The sequence below is a fragment of the Hylobates moloch genome, unplaced genomic scaffold, assembly GCF_009828535.3.
Source record: "Hylobates moloch isolate HMO894 unplaced genomic scaffold, HMol_V3 SCAFFOLD_3, whole genome shotgun sequence".
Taxonomy (NCBI): domain Eukaryota; kingdom Metazoa; phylum Chordata; class Mammalia; order Primates; family Hylobatidae; genus Hylobates; species Hylobates moloch.
The window spans coordinates 95,436,499-95,448,556 of NW_026652278.1; positions in this window are offsets into that span (position 1 = coordinate 95,436,499).

Sequence of the window (12,058 nt, forward strand, 5' to 3'; positions counted from 1 at the left end):
GGACATGACATTAGAAGCACAGGCAACAAGAGAAAAGAATAATATACTGAATTATCACTTTTGGCATAATAGGACGCTATCAACAGATTTAAAAAGGCAACCCCCAGAATGGGAGAAATATTTGCAAGCCATGTATCTGGTAAGGGAGTAATATCAAGAATATATAGAGAAACCCTAAAATTCAACAACAAAACAACCCTATTAAAAATGGACAAGGGATTTGAATGGACATTTCTTCAAAGAAGATATACAAGTGTCTCAGAAAGCCATGAAAAGCTGCTCAACATCACTAGTCATTAGGGAAATACAAAATCAAAACTACAATGAGATACCACTCTAAACCCATTAGGATGACTATTATTTTAAAAAAAAAAGGAAAATAAAAAGTATTGGTAAGGAAGTGGAGAAATCAGACTGTGGTACATTGCTGGTGGGAAGGTAAAGTGGTGCAATACTATGGAAGACAGTATGGTGGATCCTCAAATAGTTAAACATAGAATTACCATATAATCAAAAATACTATTCTTAGGTATATATCCAAAAAACTGAAAGTAGAGACTCAAACAAATATACATACACCAATGTTCACAGCACCATATTTACAATAGCCAAAAGATGGAAACAACCTAAGTGTCTGTAAACAGGTGAATAGATAAACCAAATGTGTTTATACGTACGACGGAATATTATTCAACCTTGAAAACAAAGAAAATTCAAATTCATGCTATAACATGGATGAACCTTGAAAACATTATGCTAAGTGACATAAGCCAGGCTCAAAAGGTCAAATATATGATTCCACCTACATGAGGTATGTAGAATAAGCAAATTCATAGAGACAGAAAACAGAATCAAGGTAACCAGGGGCTGGCTAAAATTAAAGGTTGACATTCCCAAGTGTTGTCAAGGATGTGGAACAACTAAAATTTTCATACATTGTTGGTGGGAGTGTACAATGATATGATGTAGTCACCTTGGACATCTACTTGGCAGTATTTACTAAAGCTAAACTTATGCTTACTCTAAAACCCAGCTTCCACTTAGGGTGTAGACAGCTGGAAAAAGCACTGTTCCCACCATTACAACAAGAAGAAGAAACATGAAAAAACTTGTCTACAACTTTGTAGGACTCATTAGAGTGCTGAGAATGAAAGGCAACCAACTAGCTCCAAATCTAAGGAGAATCAGGTACTTGCAGGGAGAGACAAGATGTGAGCACTTGCTTATTTGGGGCAGATGCAGCCACGTATCAGTAAGAAGAATTAGCTAATGACCAACCTGAGCAATATAGCAAGACCCTGTCTCTGCCAAAAAAAAAAATATATATATATATAATTTTTAATTAGCCAGGTGTGGTGGCACAGACCTGTAGTTCTAGCACTTTGGGAGGCCAAGGCACGAGGATGGTTTGAAGCCAGGAGTCCAAGACCAGTGTGGGTAACATAGCAAGACCCTGTCTTTACAAAATGTCAAAAAATTAGCTGTGCATGGTGGCATAACACTGTAGGCTCATCTACTTGGGAGGCTGGGGCAGGAGGATTGTTCAAACTCAGGAGTTCAAGGCTGCAGTGAGCTAAGATCACACCATTTCATTCCAGCCTGGCTAACAAAGCAAGACCCTATCTTAAAAAAAAAAAAATTTAAAAATAAGAATTAGTTGAAATTGTTAAAAGAATTGGTAAAGGCCAAGTGTGGGCTGGTGAGAAAATGTGGAGCCTATGAGATATAAAGGGAAATTGCATCCACTTGTAGGCCTTTTTTTTCACAAACCTCACCATGCGTTCACAGAAATGATACAGGAGAGGCCTGAGAATGTGCCCCTCATGGTGCCAGCCTGGAGAAGGAGAACAGCAGCCACTGTGGGAAAGTTATGAAGCCCTGCACATCTTTCTTCCCTTAAACGGAACTCTTAAACTATCAGGAAAAGGAGACAAGTATTTTCAGAGCACTGATGAAATACCATTGCATCAGCAGAAAGATGGACAAAATAAAAATGAATCAAGTAGAAGTGCTAAGAATGAAAACCACATAACAGAGATGAAGAATGCATTCAGAGGCCAGGTGCAGTGGCTCATGCTTATAATCCCAGCACTTTGGGAGGCTGAGGTGGAGGATCACATGAGGCCAGGAGTTTGAGACCAGCCTGGCCAACATGGTGAAACCCCATCTCCACTAAAAATACAAAAATTAGTCGGGCCTGGTGGTAGACGCCTGTAGTCCCAGCTACTCGGGAGACTGAGGCAGGAGGATCACTTGAACCTGGGAGGTGGAGGATGCAGTGAGCAAAGAGTCCACCACTGCACTCCAGCCTGAATGACAGAGTGAGCCTCTGCCTCCAAAAAAGAAAAAAAAAAAGAATGCATTCAATTGACTCATCAATAGACTTGATGCAGCTAAGGAAAGAATTAGTGAATTTGAAGATATGGCGATAGAAATTGTCCAAACTAAAACAAAAATAGAGAAAAGAGTGGAAAAATAAAACAAAACAAACATTCAAGAGCTATGGGACAATAGCAAAAAATCTAATATATGTGGAATTGGAACCCAAAACAGAGAAGATAGATAATATAAGCAGAAGAAATATTTGGTTGAGAATTTACAAAATTAATGTTAGACACAAATATCAGGTCAAGAACCTCAGAGAATATCAAACAAGATAAATACCAGAACAAATACACACACAGCACAAAGCATTTCATATTCAAACTGCTGAAAACCAAGTACAAAGATAAAATCTTAAAGGGAGCTAGAGAAAAATTCATTAGTACTCATTTGTACTCATTAGTATAAGGAACCAATGCAATGACTCTCAGTACTTCTCATGCAAAACCATCCAAGCTAGAAGCCAATGAAGGTAAAGTGCTAAAAAAAAAGAAAAAAAAAGTTAACACAAAACAATATAGCTCCTGGTATGTCTTCTAAAAATGTGGTTTCTTAAAAAGATCACTAAAAGTGATAAACCCTTAAACCATGAAAAAAACACAGAAGACACAAATCACCAACATCAAGAATGAAAGAGGGGCCGGGTGTGGAAGCTCACACCTGTAATCCCAGCACCTTGGGAGGCTGAGGCAGGGGGATCACTTGAGGTCAGGAGTTCAAGATCAGTCTGGCCAACATGGTGAAACCCCATTTCTACTAAAAATACAAAAATTAGCCAGGCATGATGGTGCATGCCTGTAGTCCCAGCTACTCGGGAGACTGAGGCAGGAGGATCACTTGAACCCAGGAGGCGGAGGTTGCAGTGAGCCAAGATCATGCCATTGCATTCCAGCCTGGGTGATAGAATGAGACGCCATTTGAAAAAAAAAGGAATGAAAGAGAAAACATTTGAATTTTTGTTTATTTGTTTAAGACAGAACAAATTTATTTCTCATGGTTCTGGAGGCTGAAAAACCTAGGATCAAGGAACTGGCAGATTCAGACATTAGAATCTTAAGGAAATCTTACTTTTGATAACTTAAATGAAATGGACCAATTCCTTGGAAGACATAATCTACCAACACTTACTAAAGAAGAAATAGACAACCTGCATAGTGTATATTGAAGATTTTGAAATCATAGTTAAAAATCTTCCAACAAAGAAAACTTCAGATCCAAATAGTTTCACTGGTGAATTCTTCCAAACATTTCAGAAATAATATTATTTTTATATATTCTATTCCAGAAAATAGAATATTCATTTTATAAGGCCAAAATTATCCTGATACTAAAATCAAAGTCATTACAAGTAAAGAAAATTACAGAGCAATGTTCATCATGAACATAGACATAAAACCACTCAACAAAAAGAACATAGCATGACCAAGTGAAGTTTTACCTAGGAACACAAGGTTGGTTCAACCCTAAACAGGCAATCAGTGTAATTCATTGTATTAACAAACTAAAGAAGAAAAACATATAATCATCTCAATAGATGCAGAAAAATCTTTTGCCAAAATTCAACCTTTATTTCTGTTAAAAACTCCCAGCAAACCAGCAGTGGCATGGAACTTCCTTAAACTGATAAAGGGCACCTACAAAGTCCTATAGCTAATTCCATGCTTAATGGTGATAGAATGAATGCTTTCTCCCTAAGACCTGGAATGAGGCAAGGACATTTCTTTACTCACCTTTAACTGGAAGTTCTAAATGGTACAATGAGGCAAAGAAATAAAAAAAGGATTATCTGAAAAGATTAAAAAAGAAGTAATAGAACTCTCTATTCACAGAAAACAGCTCTCTATATAGAAAATTCCAAAGAATCTATTAAAAAATCTCCTAAAACTAATAAGTGAGTTTACCAAGGATATAGGATGCATGACTAATATATAAAAATAAATTGTATTTTCTCTACCCTAGCTATTAGAAATTAAAATTTAAAAAAGAACAAACGTACATAAGAAATATTTAGGTTGAAGTTCAACAAAGATATATGTGGGGTCTTTATGGTACAAACTACAAAACACTGATAAAGAAGCCAAGGAAAAAATATAAATAAATCGAAAGATATACCTGATTTATGGATTGGAAGTCTCAATATTGTTACAATGTCAATTCTCCCCAAATTAATCTATTAAAACTTCAGTTAAAATCCCAACAGAGCATTTAGGTTTTTGTAGATATCGAGGTTTTGTAGATATTCAGGTGTTTGCAGATATTGACAAGCTAATACTTAATTGTATGGAAAGGTAAAGGAAGTGGAATAGTCAAATCTTTTGAATTAGAAGGTAGAGGACTCAGACTATTTGATTTCAATACTTAAACTATCATGAAGACAGTGTTATATCTGTGAGAGGATAGCCAAAGAAATCAATGAAACAATAGAAAGCACAGAAGTAAATCTATCACTGAAACAGATGTAGACAATTAAAGCAAAAAGCATAGTCTTTTCAACAAATAGTGCTTGAAAAATTGGATGTTCATATACAAAAAAAGAATCTCAACCCATAATTCACACCTTATAAAAAATAGAGTGGATCATCAACCTAAATGTAAGACATAAAAGTAGAAAGCTTCTCGAAAAAAATATATAAGAAAATCTGACCTTGAGTTAGGCACAGAATTCCTAGATACAATACCAAAAACATGATTCATAAAAGAAAAAATAAATCAGATTTTATCAAAATAGAAAACATTTGACCTGCAAAAGACACTGTTAAAAGGATTAAGGATGAAAAGACAAGCCATAGACTGGGAGAAAATATTTGCAAATCATATAACTCATAGAGATGCCTTATTTATAATCACCAAAACTCAGAAACTACCCAATTGTCCCTCAGCTGATAAAGAGATAAACAAAACTGTGGTGTATTCATCCCATGGGAAACTATTCCACAATAAAAAGGAATGAATTATTGATACATGTAACAATGTGTATGATCTCAAATACATGTTGCTCAGTGAAAGAAATCAGACCCAAAAGATTATGTATTCTATTATTATTCCATTTGTATGATATTTTGGAAAAGGCAGAGCTACAGCAATGAGAGAACTGATCAGTTCTCCACCAAGTTGCCAAGATTTGGTGGTGAAGAAAGTTTCAGGCTGGGTACAGTGGGCCTCGCCTATAATCTCAGCACTTTGGGAGGCTGAGGCAGGAGGACTGCTTGAGCCCAGGAGTTTGAGACCAGCCTGGGCAACATGGTAAAACTCGTTTCTATAAAACAAATACAAAAATGTGCAGACCATGTCGGTGTGTTCCTGTAGCCCAGCTACTTGGGAGGCTGAGGTGGGAAGATCACTTGAATCTGGGAGGTTGAGGCTGCAGTGAGTCATAATCGTGCTACTGTATCCCAGTCTGGGCAACAGAGTGAAACCGTGTCTTAAAAAAAAAAAAAAAAAGAGAGAATTTTACTACAAATGGCTAGCACATTTTGGGGCATGATAAACTTTGGTCTCATGACTGTAATAGTGGATAAATGGCACTATGTGTGTCAACAAATAGAACTTTATTTCACAAAAGTGAATTTTATTGTATTTAAATTTATCAAAAATTTTAAAAACTATTTATTTTTAAAATCTGCCCTTAAGATTGGATCCTACAGGTAATGCGAATTTGTACTGCAAACTCATATAAGCAGTGACTTAAGATTATGAATTTTCAGGTTATTCCCTGCCCCCACCACACCACCCCCTACCATCTAGTGTTAAAGTTGAGTTACATTTTCTTGTTATTTGCTTTCATGTGGCAGGTTTATTCCTCGTTCACCCATATGTTGAGGGTATACCTTCTGGGATCTCAGATTTATATAATGGGTTTCCTACTAGATGCCTCATTTAGGCTTTACCTCCTATATTTGTCAGGGTTCTCCAGAGAAATAGAACCAATAGAGAGAGAGACAGAGAGAGACAGAGAGAGTCTCTCTCTGTCTCTCTCTCTCTCTCTGTGTGTATGTAAAGGAATTTATTTAAGAAATTGGCTCATGCAATTGCAGAGGCTTGGTGATTCCAAAATCTGATGGGTGAGACTGGCAAACTGGAGACCCAGGAAAGGGTTGCAGTTCAAGTCCAAAGACAAAGTGCTGGTGAACCAGAGAAGCCAGTGTTATCAAAGAAGTCCAAAGGCAGTCTGGCAGAACTCTATCTTGCTCAGGGAAGGTCATCCTTTTGTCTAGTCAGGCCTTCAACTGATTGGATGAGGCCCACCCACATCGTGGAGGGTCATCTGCTTTTCTCAAAGTATACTGATTTAAACATAAATATCATCCAAAGACACTCCCACAGAAACCTCCAGAATAATGTTTGGCCAACTATCTGGGCAACGTGACTTATCCAAGTCAACACATAAAAGCAACCATCATGCAGTGGCTCACACCTGTAATCCCAGCACGTTGGGAGGCTGAGGTGGGCGGATCACTTGAGGTCGGGAGTTTGAGACCAGCTGGGCCAAAATCGTGAAACCCCGTCTCTACTAAAAATACAAAAATTAGCCCAGTGTAGTGGCATGCTTCTGTAATCCCAGCTTCTCAGGAGGCTGAGGCAGGAGAATCTATTGAACCCGGGAGACGGAGGTTGTAGTGGACCAAGCCAAGATTGCGCCAATGCACTCCAGCCTGGGCGACAAATTGAGATCTCAAAAAAGAAGAAAAAAAAAGCAACCGTCACACCTCCTGTCCCCAAGCCCATGTGGTCCTTGAAGTAGAAGTTAATGTCTCTAAGGCTTAGCAGAAACCTTTAGGATAAAAAAGGCTGTTTCATTCTAGCTTCGACTTCTGATGAGTATTTTCATTCATGCCAGTCAGCAATTCATTTAAAAGCATTCTTAATATATTTTACCAAGATTTTTGTTGTTTCAGTTGGGAGGGGCTTTCAAGCTAAGTTTACCATTTTGCTAATACTTGAAGAAACTTGCACTAACTGTTCCCTCTGCCTAATATATTTATCTCCATTTTTGTCGACCTACATCCTATTGTCACTTTTCAGTTTAAATATTACCTCCTTAGGCCCTTCCTGACTTGAATCTCAGGTAGTCAGTGTTTTCCTTGTATCACCATCATCTTTTCTTTTCCTTCCTTCCTTCCTTCCTTCCTTCCTTCCTTCCTTCCTTCCTTCCTTCCTTCCTCCTTCCTTCCTTCCTTCCTTCCTTCCTTCCTTCCTTCCTTCCTTCCTGCCTCCCTCCCTCCCTCCCCTGTCCCTCCTTCCCTTCCCTTCCCTTCCCTTCCCTTCCCTTCCCTTCCCTCCCCTCCCCTCCCCTCCCCTTCCTTCCCTTCTTCTTCTTCCTCTCTCTCTCTCTCTCTCTCGTCTCGCCAGGTTGCCCAGGCTCATCTCAAACTCCTGGACTCAAGAGATCCTCCTGCCTCAGCCTCCCAAAGTGTTGGGATTACAGCGTGAGCCATCACGCCCATCCCCATCTTATTTTCATTCTCTGTCCATTACTTCATAATTTCTTTTTTAATCATTATTTGTTTGATTTTCCATCTCCCCACCCTCCTAGGGGATGTGTGTGTGACTTAGATGCTGGGACTTTTCCTGATTTATTTACCACTCATTTGCCAATGGCTTTTTCCAATGGCTATGATAGTACTCTAGATGTTTGTTCAGTAATAAAAAATGTTAAGCTACTTGTTTGTATTAGTCCATTCTCAACAATGCTATAAAGACATACCTGAGACTGGGTAATTAATTTAAAAAAGAGGTTTAGTCGGCTCACAGTTCTGCAGGCTGTACAGCCTTCTGCCTCTGGTGGGGCCTCAGGCAACTTGCAATCATGGTGGAAGGTGAAAGGGAGGCAAGCGCGGCTTACCATGGCCAGCAAGAAGGAGAAAGTGAAGGAGGAGTTGCAACATACTTTCAAACAACCAGATCTAGTGAGAACTCTTATCACGAGAACAGCAAGGGGGAAGTCCAACCCCGTGATTCAATCACCTCCCACCGGGCCCCTCCTCCAACATGAAGATTACAATTCCACGTGAGATGTGGGTGGGGACACAGAGCCAAACCATATCACTTAAATAATGCCGTCAGCTGGCAGATATTCAAATCCCTCTCTCTTACCTAGAAATTGAAATTAACATTCAACTCTCAGGTCTCCAAGTCCAAAGTAAAGAGGAGCAAGGAGCTCTTTGGCTGGATATCGAAAGCTAGGATTGCTTCCTCATCTATGTACTCAACAACATTTATTGAGTGCATATGATAAGGTTAAGCTGAGCACATATGTACAATCCTGAGTGTTGGGGATATAGGGACACTGAATATACCCCTGAAGAGCTTACTTTCTGATATAATAGATAGTACATACTATGCACACACACACATGCACACACACACACATATTACACACACATATAAATGAAGTTTTGTACCAAGTACTATAGGAGCACAGTTGAAGGAGGAGGGGAAGTTGGGAGCTCCTTCATGGTTCATCAAAGACTTTACTGAAGAGGTGATGTTTGAACCACATAGGTAGTGGTGAGATTGGGCACTAGAAAACTGCTTCAAAGGTAGCAAGAGAAAAATCTAGAGTGACTCTTGGCACTATCCAATAGAAATATGATGTGGGCCACAAATACAGGTCACATATGCTATTTGAATTTTTTAGTACCCACATTAAAAAGTAAAAAGAAATGTATGAAATTAATTCTTAAATTAATTTTTATGGCAGGAAAATACACATAACATAAAATGTACCATCTTAACCATTTTGAAGTGTTCAGCTCAGTGGTATTAAATATATTCATAATGGTGGCCAACCATCACCACCATCCATCTCCAGAGCTCTTTTCATCTTGTAAAACTGAAGGTTCATCATATCTTTTATTTAACCCAATATGTCCAACATATTATCATTTCAATGTATAATCATTACACAAGTTTGAGATATTGGACATTTTTTCACTAAGTCTTTGAAATCTGGTGCATATTTTGCCTTATGTCACATACCAATTTTGTCACATACCAATTTAGACAAGCCGCATTTCAACTGTTAATAGCCATATGTGGTTACTGGCTACCACATTGAACACCACAGATCTAGTGGAACTTCACATTCTGCATAGATGAAAATATGGTTTAGAACAGTGAATCTCAAACTATCTCTAGTGAAGAATTAGTGTTTCTGTTGCTTTTTAAAGGGAACTTCAAGTTTGTTTTGGACTGATACTTTTGTAAAGTGGAAATAAAAAAGAATTACTGGAAAAAATAAAATCAAGGGCAGGGCATGGTGGCTCACACCTGTAATCCCAGCACTTTTCGAGGCCAAGGTGGGTGGATCACTTGAGCTCAGGAGTTTGAGGCCAGCCTGGCCAACATGATGAAACCCCATCTTTACTAAAAATACAAAAAAATTGCCCGAGCGTGGTGGTGGACACCTGTAATCCCAGCTACTAGGGAGGCTGAGGCAGGAGAACCACTTGAACCTGGGAGGTGGAGGTTGCAGTGAGCCAAGATTGCACCACCACACTCCAGCCTGGGTGACAGAGCTAGACTCCGTCTCAAATAAATAAATAAATAAATAAATAAATAAATAAATAAATAAGAAATGTAAAATACAAGCTTGATTTTTAAATGCCAGATTCAATAGACATTATATCCTATACTCTTACTTTGAATTTCTGCATTTATCTTGTCACAGGCCAATCATACAGACTTCACAGACCCAAGCCAGTCTGCAGGGATCTTGGTCTAGAATGTGGTGGGGCTCATTTGTCCTCTAATCAATCTTGTTAATTCCTGCCTCACTTACAGTTGACTAAAAAGATGGCATGCCTCTGGTGATTTGATGCTCAGAGGCCCCAGCTAGGGAAAGAGTGCTGCCCTCATTTGTCCAGTAAACAAGTCTATGCACACACGGCAGGAATTCTGTTTGCACTTTCTCCAGTCTCTCAGAGTCTGGGTTAATCTATTTTTGTTTGTTTGTTTGTTTTTGTTTTCCAGGCCTTACAGAAAGTCTCTCAAAGGCAGCTTCTCTCTTCAGCCCTTTTAGCACAAACTTCATGAGCGTTTCAGTTTTCCATCTCTCTTTTTTAGAGACAGGATCTTGCTCTGTCCCCCAGGCTGGAGTGCAGTGGTGCGGTGGCCCAATTATGGCTCACTGCAGCCTTGATGTCCGGGGCCCAAGTGATCCCCCCACCTCAGCCTCCTAAGTATCTGGGACCACAGGCTCTTGCCACCATGCCTGGCTGATTTTTAAAATTTTTTTAGAGATGAGGTCTCCCTATGTTACCCAGGCTTGACGTGAACTCCTGAGCTCAAGTGACCCTACTCCCTTGGCCTCCCAAAGTGCTGGGATTATAGGAATGAGCCACCAAGCCTCGCCAATTTTCCATCTTTTTAATAAAATTATAACAGGGAGTTAGATTTGAGCCTAAAATGAGTTTCATATAGGATTCAAATAGATCAAAAGAATGAAAAGGAAAGCCAGTCAGTGGCCTCACTGAGTGCCTGAGGGGTCTCTTCCTGGGAGAGAATGAACCAGGGGCATTGACACTGCTGCTGCGACAAGAGACAGAGCCCTCGCTCCACAGGCGATGCTTACTCATGGCTTAATAACCATTTGTCGAGCACCATGTACTTTATGTAGATTATGATCTTTAGCACTTCCCCTGAAATCAGGGAGAAGGGCTAAATATAATTTAATTCTTTATTTTTATTTATTTACTTATTTATTTTGAGACAGAGTCTCACTCTGTTACCCAGGCTGGAATGAAATGGCATGATCTTGGCTTACTGCAACCTCCATCTCCTGGGTTCAAGCAATTCTCCTGCCTCAACCTCCTGAGTAACTGGGATTACAGGTGTGAGCCACTGTGCTCAGCTTATAATTTTATCCTTTGAAGGTAAAACTTTCACTTGGTTCAAAATTCAAAATTTACAAAAGGATATACAGTGAAAACACAGCGAAAAGTCTTTCTCTCATCCTGTGTCATGCCACTCAGGTGTTCTTGACACTGTCACCCATTTTTATAAGCTTCTTGCATATCTTCCTAGACATCTTTTATGCTTCTGCAAAGACACATTTTTTTCCCCATTGTTTTGTCTCGCTCCTCCATTTGTCATTGTAGCATGGTAATTGTTCTAGATCAGATATTAAGTGTTTCCTCATCCATTTTTAGAGCTGCAAACATTTCCTTTGAATGGATAAATTATCATTTATTTAACCAGCCTCCTACTGTCAGAAATTTGTTTCTAGTTTTTTTTTTTTGCAATTGTAAACAATGCTGCAAATAATAGATTGCATCGTTACTTGTTTTATGTATTAATGTATTATGTATTAATGTATGTGTGGGATAAATTCCTAGAAATAGACTTCCTGGGCCAAAGGGTTTGTGCATTTGTAATTTTGAGAGTACTTCCAATCTGCCTTCTCAGCAATGTGTGACAGTGCCTATTACTTTATTTTTAATTTTAATTTTATTTTATTATTTTTTTGAGACAGAGTCACTCTGTCACCCAAGCCAGAGTGCAAAATTTTGGCTCACTGCAACCTTCGCCTCCCAGGTTCAAGTGATTCTCCCCCCTCGGCTTCCCAGGTAGCTGGGATTACAGGCATGCGTCACTACACACCGGCTCTGGCTATTTTTTTTTTTTTTTTTTTTGGTTGCGACTTCCTTTATTATACTGTAAACATTTTTCACTGTTG